We start from the raw sequence: 11,463 nt of genomic DNA, 5'->3' as shown, positions 1-11,463 counted from the left end.
TTTATTGCCTGAATTTGAATTCCACATGTGCCGGGGTGGCATATGAACACACGTCCCCAGAGTTTTAATAAGCCTGAAATAAGTTCAGTCACACTCGTCCCTTTTCCTCCAATATCCCGGCCACGTCTACTTGATCCATAACCTGACACAATGAACATATTAGTTATACATATTTTTTATCTGTACATTATGAAAGTCACCATCGTCTGTATACATATGGTGTTCATAAATGTGTGTTTGTAACTGCTTTTATCTTGTTGCACGAATGTTCTTGTACTGACACAGGAGTAGACGCTTGAAGGTTTTCTTGAAGGTGTTATTACACAGTGCATAGCAGGCTGGGTTCATGGCACTGTTGATGTAACTGAACCAGTATCCAATAGCCCAGGCTGTGTTGGGGATGCAGGCTGAGCAAACGGCGTCAATGAGCACCATGACATTGTATGAGGCAAACGTGATGATAAATGCCATGACAATAGCCAGGACGGTCCTAGTCACCTTCTTCTCTAGCGATACAGCTCCCTTCCTCTTCTTAGCAGGTGTATTGGTCATTGTAATGATCTTATTGCCCGCTCTGATCTCTCGGTCACTCCCATCTTTGCTGTTGGCACCTGGCACTATTCCTGTCTCAGTGCCACAGTCGTCACTTTTATGAGATTTGCTAACTATCTTTATACACGAGAGTTTGGGGTTGTTCATCCTGAAACGTTTTGATGGGACCACACTGGGGGAAGTTGACTCATTGGAGAGCTCCTTCTCCTCTCCTTGGCCACAATTGTCAGTCATTATTTCACCGGTTATTTTGACATTCTCCATTTTGACATGCGGTAAACCGTTAGGAGCTTTTGGAATGTTGTTGTCATTCGGGTTCATTCTGTTGTCCGTCACCAGCGAGGGTGGAATTATTCCCTTGCTTGATTCAGGCTCCATTTTTATCTCCTTTATTCGACTCTTGCTGGCACGAGATATTTGCACAGACAAAATCACCATGGTGATATCATAGACATAGGTGGTAGTTATAAAACTGCCAAAAGTGACGGCTGGATTTGAGAAGAACTGTACGTAACACTCACCCTCACCAACTGTCCGCTCCCCTATGATGAACTGGCAGAACAGAGTGACAGGAGACCACAGGATAAAGGACAGCACCCAAGTAGCTGCGATCATCATCCTTGCCACCTTCGCTGTTCTCTTTACGGGGTAGTTATGGAGCTTTGTCACATAGAGGTAAGCGGTCAACGCTGATGATCAGAAGGTTCATAGCAGAGGCGTTACTGACACCATAACCTAGAGCAAGCCATAAATCACAAACCACTGGGCCGATCGGCCAGTATCCAACTACAATGTAAACGGTGCACAGCTTCATAGAGAATATGCCAATAATCAAATCAGAACAGGACAAGCTGAAAATAAAGTAGTTGTTAATTGTTTGCAATTGTCTTTAATAGAAACAATAACCAGAATGTTTCCAATAATGGTCACCAAACTTAAAGATCCTGTCACAATTACAGTGAAGACCACTCTGAACGTCTTGTACGAGCTCACTCTTTTAGTGCCAAACAAGCTGAGAGATTCATTCGTCTCAGTTGAGCTTGCCATCATTTCCCTCTGAAATGTCGTTAGCACAGGCAAGGCCTAAGTGTAGAAAAGAAAAGGAAAATGATTAGGAAGGAGATTTCAGATGTGTTGCATTGAGAAGACAACTAATCGCTAAGGTAAGTTCTATCAGCAAGAACATACGAAGCTACATGCTCTTATAAACTTGAAAATCTTTGCCAGTAGGTCATGGTTTTCATGAGGAATAATTTCATAGGCTACTTACTGTGCAAATAATTCTGAGTTAATAGCGAATTCCTTTGTCAAACTGCATGAAGATGATAAAAGCAAAATACTGCGGATGCTGGAAATCTGAAACAAAAACAGAAAATGCTGGAAAAGCTCAGGAGCTCTGACAGCATCTGTGGAAAGAGAAACAGAGTTGACGTTTCGAGACTCAGCAGGTCGGACAGCATCTGTGTAGAGAGAAAGAGTTGATATTTCGGCCACTCCCCAAAGCCTGCCCACTCCTTCCCCAAATCCTCAGTATTCCCATTGATTGATCTTAAGGCCGAGGCTTCCAAGGCCAAGGCCAGACACCTCAGTCTCAACATTGTACACCATCAGTTTTAGCTTTGATTCTGTTGCGCTTAATCTAAGCAAATCAATAGTCCTTAGATCATTATTTATTGGATAACTTTAAATGTTCAATAAATTATTTCCTGTAGCTGTCATGTTTCCTCCCTTGTCTCTGCTCCTCTTCCACTCCCTGTTATAGACATCATTCCCTCACAGGCCTAGCAAGCACAGGATCAGAAGTCAGCCATTCAGCCTCTCAGCTTTACTCCACCATTCAGTTAGATCATGGCTGATCTGTGCCTCCACTGCTTTTCCTTTTGATCCATTGTCTTTGATACCCTTACCTCCCACAAATACATCAATCTCAACCAGGAAAATTTAAATCCATCCACCATCCATGGCCCTTTGGTGAGAGGTTTCCAGAGCATAGATGGTGATATGTGTTACACAAAATTCTTCAATGTTCATTTTTTATTGTTCGTTCATGGAATGGGGTGTCGCTGGCTAGGCCACATTTATTGCCCATCCCTAATTGCCGAATAGGTAAAACCCTTGGAATATCAGCACCTTGTGAATGAGGCATAACAGGGTTTCTACCTCGTAGCTAGTTCAGGATTAATACTAAATAGCCTTACTGGCCCTGAGAGATTAGTTTTACACTTGTAGAATGACACATTGCCCCATTATAATAAGAAAATGCATCATTTTTTAAATTTATGATGTTTTAGCATCTGCCCCATGGTAACTCTTTAATTTCCATCTGTAAAATTTAAATTCAAAGTGAAGGGATTTGTTAGCTTTTATCTCTGCAGAGCAAATCCATCCGAACGCTGAGAGCTGATGGGTTTGGGGTAGAGGGAGTAGAAAGGTGCAGTGAAGACATTTCACACATTCCAGCCCTAGAATCTAAAGACCTTTTTCACTGCTGCCGCTGTGCATTGGTGGGTGGAGGCAGTGGTTGTTTAAGGTGATGGTTGGCGTGCCATTCAATCTGCCTCCATTTTCCTGGATGGTGTCGGGCTTCCTGAATGTCATTGAACCCACTCATCCCGACAAGTGGACAATGTTCCATCACACTCCTTTCTTTTGCCTTGTAAATGGTGGCCAGGCTTTGGGGAGTTAGCATGTGAGTTACTCACCACAGGATTCCCAGCTTCTAAGCTGCCCTGGTGGCCACATTATTATTATGGCAGGTCCAGTTCAGTTTCTGGTTAATAGTAACCCCCGCAACTTTGAGAGTAGGGGATTCAACAATGGTAATGCCGTTGAATGTCAAGGGGAGATGCTTCGATTCTTTCCTCTTGGAGATGGACATGGCCTGTCACTTGTGTGGCGCGAATGTTACATACCACTTATCCATGCAAGCCTGATGATGTCCAGGTTTTGCTGCATATGTACATGGGCTGCTTCAGTATCTGTGGTTTCACAAATCATACTGAATATCATGAAAGCATCAGTGAACATTCCCACTTCTGATCTTATGGAGGGAAGGTCATTGATGAATCAGATGAAGATGGTTGGGGCGAGGACACTATCTTCAGGAATTTGTTTTTGTTCATTTATGGGATGTGGGCGTCACTGGCTAGGCCAGCATTGATTGCTCATTTTCAATTGTCCTTGAGAAGGTGGTGCTGAGCTGATTTTTGAACCACTGCCTTCCACATGGAGCAGTTACACCCACATAGTTGTTAGGGAGGGAGTTCCAGGATATTGTCCCAGCGACAGTGAAGGAATGCCAATGTATTTCTAAGTCAGAATGGTGATTGGCTTGGAGCGGAACTTCCAGATGGTGGTGTTCCCATATATCTGCTGCCCTTGTCTTTCTGGATGGTAGCAGTCATGGGGTTTGAAAGGTGCTGTCTTAGAAGCCTTGGTGAGTTCCTGCAGTGTATCTTGTAGATGGTACACACTGCTGCCACTGTTCATCGGCGGTGAAGGGAGTGAATGTTTATGGAAGGAGTGTCAATCAAGCAGCTGCTTTGATCTGGTTTGTGTCAAACTTCTTGGATGTTGCTGGAGCTGCATTTTCCTGGCAAGTGGGGAATATTACATCACACTCCTTTCTTGTATATTGAAGATGGTGGACAGGCTTTGGGGAGTTAGCAAGTGAGTTACTCACCGCAGGATTCCCATCATTCAACCTGCTCTTGTATCTATAGTATGTATATGGCTTGGTCCAGATCAGTTGCTGGTCAATGGCAAACCCCAGGATGTTGATCGTGGGGGATTCCATGATGGTAATGCCATTAAATGTCAAGGGGTGATTGTGAGATTCTCCCTTGTAGGTGATGGTCATTGCCTGGCTCATGTGGCCCGAATGTTACTCACTACTTGTCAGCCCAAGCCTGGACATTTTCCAGGTCTTGCTGCATTTGGACATGGGTTGCTTCAGTATCTGAGGAGTCGCGAATGGTGCTAAACATTGTGCAGTCATCAGTTAACATCCCACTTATGATGGAAGGAAGGTCATTGATGAAACATCTGAAGATGGTTGGGCTGATGACACCACCCTGAGGAACACCTGCAGTGATGTCCTGGAGCTGAGATAGCTGACCTCCAACCACCACAACCATATTCCTTTGTGCAAGGGATGACTCCAACCAGCGGAAAGTTTCCCCCCTGATTCCCATTGACTCCTGTTTTGTTTGGGCTCCTTGATGCCACACTCGGTCTAATGCCGCCTTGATGTCAAGGGCAGTCACCCTCACTCCACCTCTGGAGTTCAGCTCTTTTGTCCATGTTTCGACCAAGGTTGTAATGAGGTCAGAAGCTGAGTGACCCTAGTGGCAGCCAAACTGAGCGTCCATGAGCAGTTTATTGCTAAGCATGTGCTGCTTGTTAGCACTGTTGATGACCCTTTCCATCATTTTACTGATAATCAAGAGTAGACTGATGGGGTGGTAATTATCTGGGTTGGATTTGTCCTGCTTCTTGTGTACAGGACATAACTGGGCAATTTTCCAAATTGCTGGTTATGGAAGCATAATAATTTTTATGATTTTTTTTGTTTAGTTGTGAAGTAGGCTTATGAGGATGAGTATAGTTGTCTCTGCCTGTGTGATTTAATTACAGTTGGAGTCAAGTGGATTGTAAGCTTGAAATTCTCAAAAGAGGTTAGGCACAGAAATGTGCTTGAAATGCTCATGAGAAAACGTGGATGCTGGCTTGGCATATAAGGTGTGAAAGGAATTGTATAGGGATGGAGTCAAATTCTGCAGAATGTGTCACAAATGCCAGGTGACTGTTCACTGCTTGAAATCACATGCAGTGATTAAACCAGCACATTTAATTTCAATTCAAGCAGGTGAGGAACCTTTTACTCAGGTCATGGTTGATTGTGTAGGACCACTCCCTAAGACTAAAAGTGGAAATCAGTACTTGCTGCCAATAATGGATGTGTCTACAAGGTTTCAGGAAGCGATACCTTTGCGAAATATTACAGCAAAGAGAATTGTGGAACAGTTGGCTAAATTTTTTTACAAGTAATGGTTTACCAAAAGAAGCACAATCAGATCAGGGTTCAAATTTCACATCACAACTGTTCAAAGAAATGATGAGCATTTTGGGGATAAAACAGTTTAAATCAATAACTTACGATCATGAGTCACAATGTGCGTTTGGAAAGGTGGCATCAAACTTGAAAAACAATGATGAGCGTTTACAGTCAGGACTATCCACAGCAATGGGCTGGGGAATTCCATTCTTGTTATTTGCTATTAGGGAAGCTAATAATGCATTGACTGGATTTAGTTCTCTTGAATTAGTCAATGGTCATGTGGTAAAGGGACCATGAAAGTTGATTCATGGGAAATTGGTGGATCAAAATTCAGAAACTACTCCCCTAGATTATGTGACAAACTTCAGAGAAAGATTTCACAGAGCATGTGAGTTAGCTAGGGAACATTTAAAGATGTCACAGCAGGTGATGAAACTGAACGCAGATAGGAGAGCCGTAGCTTGTAGTCTTGTTGCTGGGGAAAAGGTGCTAGTTCTGTTACCAGTACTGGGTGACTCATTAAAGGCAAGAATTAGTGGTGCCTTACAGGATTGAAAAGAAACTGAGTGAAGTAAACTATTTAATAAATACTCCAGATAGATTAAAGAAGCAGAAGGTGTGTCAAGTAACTATGCTTAAAAAGTAGTTTGACAGGGAAGAGGAGAAAAAGGAGGTATTAGTAGTGGTAGATAAGGAGAAAGAGGGAGAAAGAGATTTCCTCTAATCAAATTCGATAATGAGGGTGCACTTAAAAAATTACATGTAATATTGAGGTACCTTCCAGACAAGTTTCTAAGTGATGTGGTGAAGCTATTGCAGTCACACAAAGATATTTGTGGGAATGAGCTGGGGAGGAATAATTTAGCTACACATGATGTAAGTATAGGGGATCCAGTTTCGATAAGGAAACATCCTCATAGATTAAGTCCAGCAAAGCTATCACAAGTACAGAAAGAAATTGAATTCTACCGAAACTGGATGGAACATAAATATTGTATGGATTATCAATAGTTGAATGCGTGAAAAAAATAAATTCATATCTTATACCATGGTTGGAAAATTGCATTGAAAAAGTGGGGCAATACAAGTTTATCACAAATATTGAATCTCAGAGAGGATAGTGGGAAGTACCATTATTGGAGAGGGCCAGATTGTGATGCCACATGGAATAAATCAGCTAAAGGTATAAAGGCATGAAAAATGTGCCAGCGACAACATTTCAAGGACTGAAAAACAAAGTAATTGCAGGACTGAGCAATTGCGCTGTTTATATTGATGACTTGGTAGTTTTCAGTCAAACGTGGGAGGAGCATTTACAACATCTGGAAGAACTATTTAATTGACTGCAAGAAACTCATTTAATGATGAACTTGGCTAAAAATGTATTTGCAAAAGCGCAAGTTACATATCTAGGCCATACCACTAGGCATGGTAAGGTGTCTCTGTGAGATGTGAAATTCAAAGCCATCTTGGGTTTCCCCCTGCCTACAACAAAATGAGAAGTTTTGAGATTTCTGGGCATGAGTGGGTTTTACTGGAAATTTGTACCAAATTTTAGCAGTGTGGTCGCTCTATTGACTGAACTATTAAAAAAGAACAAGAGGTTTCAATGGTCACAGAAGTGTCAGAAGGCATTTGATAGTTTAAAAACGTATTGACTATGACGCCAATTTTGGCAGTACCCAATTATGCCAAGCAATTTAAGTTGGCCATTGACGCAAGTGATCTGGGTATTAATGAAACTGGAATTGAGAAACCAATAGGCTATTTTTCACGAAAGCTGAATGTAGAATAGAGAAGTTATTCAATAATGGAAAAGGAGACTCTGCGTCTGGTGTTAGCTTTGCAGCATTTCGAGGTTTATGTTGCAAACAATTCGTCAGAAGCAGTTGCTTATACAGACCACAATTCTTAAAATTTCTGGACAAATTTCGAGGCTGAAGTGCAAACTGTTCAGATAGAGCTTATTACTGCAACTATTTAATTAACAGATTATACATGTGGCTGGATGAGAAAATCTAATTGCAGGTTCATTATCGAGAGTTTAAAGCTCAAAGGGAAATTGGAAATTTAAAACCTGGATTAAAGCAAAATACTGTGGAAGCTGGAAATCTGCAATAAAAACAGAAAATGCTGGAAAAACTCAGCAGGTCTAGCAGCATCTGTGGAGAGGGAAACAGGGTTAACATTTCTAGTCTGTATGACACTTCTTCAGAGCATCTTCCTGGACACTGGACTGAAATGACCTCTGTTGATACAAAGGATTTGTACATATGTCGTTATGTTAATGCATGCATCTGGTAACGTAATAGTTTGGATATATAAATAAGTATAGTAAGTATTGTAAAATGGGTTGAGAAAATGAAGCTGTCTTTTAAAATTATGACGGTTCATTTTTGCATAAGGATGAAGGCGTTATGAATGTATAATACTGTTCAATTACGTTTCTGGTTTATTTTGAAGTAGGTTTATGGGTGTAAGTGTAGTTGGTTCTGTCTGTATGATTTAATTACATTTGGAGTCCAGTAGACTGCAATCTTAAAATTATCAAATGAAGTTAGGCATATAAATGTTCTCAAAATGCTCATGAGTAAACGTGGATGCTGGCTTAACATGCAAGATGTGAAGGGGATTTGCATTTTCTTAGATAAATGAAGGGATTGTTTGGATTTCAAAGGTATTTTAGCCTGTTTACAACTAGCCAGATAAGCAAGGCTAAGGAGTGTGTTTATTTTTCCTAAAGGTGACTGACAATATTGGCAACATGAAAGTTTTTAACAATATGAGGAAGATACAGATTCAAAGACATATGGGACAATAGAATTTACATATTAAAGAGAGAGAGACATATATAAAGTAGAATGAAAGGCTATGTGAGGAGAGGGCCATGCAACATCTAACGGGAATGTGTAAAACAGCCTTCAAGAAGCCTCCCGCCATTTGTGCATAATTCTGCTATGTTAAGAAACTGAAGTTGGGAAAAGCCACTTGTAATTCCACAGTCAACTGTGTTAGCTTGCTGATTTTGTTTTAAACCTAAAATCTATTTTGGAATGTTGCCTTAAAGGGGGTGTGTAACTGGAACTCAGGTTAATTAGGAATTTTAGGAGTTGTGAGATCATAAGTAGGCTTATGTAAGTGTTTGAAATCTTTTATTTTGTTAATAAATATTCCAATTTAATTTGTAAAATCTCTAAAGGCCTTGGCGGAGTCATTACTTCTGAGATTAATGCACATATCTTTTCATAATATATACAAATTGCAAAACCATTGTGATAGCGCAACCAAGTTTCTCTTGTGGATTTGGTCCACATGGCACACAGCATCTGCCATGTCATAACATTGGGGAAATGCTAGTGTTGTAGCTGTACTGGAGCACAAATCTTCAGAAACTTTACTGGAATTTTGTCAGGACCCATAGCGTTTGCAGTATCCAGTGCTTTCAGCCATTTCTTGGTATCACATGGAGTGAATCAAATCGGCTGCAGACTGATATCTGCGATGGGGTCACCTGTTTGGCACAACTGATGGAAAATTGTTCCAAATGCTTCAGCCTTGAACTGATCTGCTCATTCCCTACCACCACCCCTCCCCCCAACATTCCCCGCAATATTGAGGGTGGGGATGTTTGTGGAGCTTTCTCCTCCAGTTAGTGTCAAGGCTGGATGTGGCAGGACTGCAGAGTTTAGATCTGATCCGTTGATTGTGGGATTACGTAGCTCTGCCTATTGCATGCTGCTTTCGCCGTTTGGTATGCAATTAGTCCTGTGTTGTAGCTTCACCAGGATGACACCTCATTTTTAGAATGCCTGCTGCTGCTCCTGGCATGCTCTCATGCACTCTTCATTGCACCCCAGAGTTGATTCCCCCAGCTTGTTAGTAATGGTAGAGTGCGAGGTATGCTGGGCCATGAGGTTACAGACGGTGCTACTGCTGAAGGCCCATAGATCCTCATGCTTGATTGATTCAAAATCTATCCCATTTAGAAAAGTGGTCGTACCACACAACCTGGTTTGTCTCAGCAGGATTAATGGACAGTGTACTACAAATTAGACTCAGTGCACTTAGGTTAAGACAGAATGTACATGGCTTAAAAAAACACCAATTCCTAACCTTTAGAACTTTTGATAACAGAAGAGGAAAATCGTGCCTCCCTATGCCAAATAACAGACAAAATATTCTCCCTTTGTTTGAGTTTATTTCAAGGCAACCGGGCCCTTGAAATACTAACGTGTATTATCATAATTGGCAGCTCAGGCCAAGACGTGCGTTGCATAACAACTATTGCTGGACATGACTGACACTGAAGATGGGTTCTTTTTCACCCTGACCCCCAGGAAGTGGAACTGTCCCAGATTGCATTGGCAACTATCTCTGGCTCTCCACCTGAGCAATTTTCAGTTAATAATCCAGATCGCCTTTAAGTGCCTCGATTGAAGCTGCCCTCACCACTCTCTCCGGCAGTGCATTCCACATTCCAACCAATCGCTGTATGAATAAGTTTCTCCTTGTGTCTCCATTGTTTCTTTTTCCAATTACCTTAAATCCATGTCCTTTTGCTCTCCATCCTTCCACCACCAGGAACAGATTTTCCCTATCTCCTCTGCCTAGACCTGTCATGATTTTGAATACCTCTATCAAATCTCATCTCAACCCTCTCTCCTCCAGGGAAAACAATCCCAACTTCTTCAATCTATCTATATAACTGAAGCTCCTCATCCCTGGAACTAGTTTTGTGAATCTTTATTGCCCCCATCTAATTTCTTCACATCTTTCCTAAAGTGTGGTGAACAGAAGTGGACAGAACACTCCAATTGAGGCCGAACCAGTGTTCCATACAAATTCAAATTAACCTCCTTGCCTTTGACCTCTATGCCCCTATTAATAAAGCCTAAGATGCTGTATGTTTAATTAGCTGCTGTCCCAACCTGTCCCGCCCCCTTCAATGACTTATGCACATACACTCTCAGTTGCTTCTGCTCCTGTACACCCTTTAGAATTGTAGCCTATATTTTCTATTGCCTCTTCAATTCTGCCTACCAAAATGAATTGCTTCACACTTCTCCACATTAAATTTCATCTGCCACTTCTCCGCCCGTTCAACCAAGTTGTCTATGTCCTTTTCAACTGGTACAATATCCTCCTCACTCTTCACAATGCTTTCCAGTTTCATACGATCTGCAAGTTTTGAAATTGTGTCCTGTGCACCAAAGTCTGGATCATTCAGGAAGAGGGGAACTCAACTATAAACTTTCCTCCAGCCCAGAAAGCATTCATTAACCACTACTCCCTGCTTCCTGTGACTCCACCAATTTCGTATCCATGTTGCCAATATTGCTCTGTTGGGTGGCACTTAGTCAAAGCCCTTTTGCAATCCTAGTACACCACATCAACAGCAGTCCTCTCAACAAACCTTCCTGTACCTCATGGAAAAATGCTAGCTATTTAGGTAAACATAATTTGTCCTGAAGAAATCCATGCTGGCTTTCCTTAAAAAACCTGCATTCAACCAAGTGACTGTTCATTTTGTCCCGATTAATCATTTCAAGAAATTTTGCCACTGCCGATGAAATTTCATCATTTCATCATTTAATGAAATTCACAATTTAAGCAAAGAGGTAATTGACCACATTCTTCACCTGCTCTCTGAATTCACTTTGAGTCACGGCATAAAAGTTTTTGTACAGCCCAGGAGCTGCAGCATGAATCTTATTTCTCCTACAAATTCAGGCATCAGGGCAGACACATAACCCAGGAGCCTCAATCCAGCCCACAGAGAATAAACCACGAATATTGACCATAACAGGATGAAATTCCCAGAGATTAAAAATAGCAAAATGATGGACTTCCTT

General features: G+C 41.5%; 1 pseudogene; it reads right to left on the bottom strand.

Moving 5' to 3' along the window:
• Positions 1-249: 249 nt before the first annotated feature.
• LOC144695372 (muscarinic acetylcholine receptor M2-like) lies at positions 250-1,602 on the bottom strand (annotated as a pseudogene).
• Positions 1,603-11,463: the final 9,861 nt, after the last annotated feature.

Source organism: Cetorhinus maximus, chromosome 21, assembly GCF_964194155.1.
Source record: "Cetorhinus maximus chromosome 21, sCetMax3.hap1.1, whole genome shotgun sequence".
NCBI classification, from domain to species: domain Eukaryota; kingdom Metazoa; phylum Chordata; class Chondrichthyes; order Lamniformes; family Cetorhinidae; genus Cetorhinus; species Cetorhinus maximus.
Note: the sequence above shows the minus strand (reverse complement) of the source record. Positions and strands in the feature narration are given on the sequence as shown.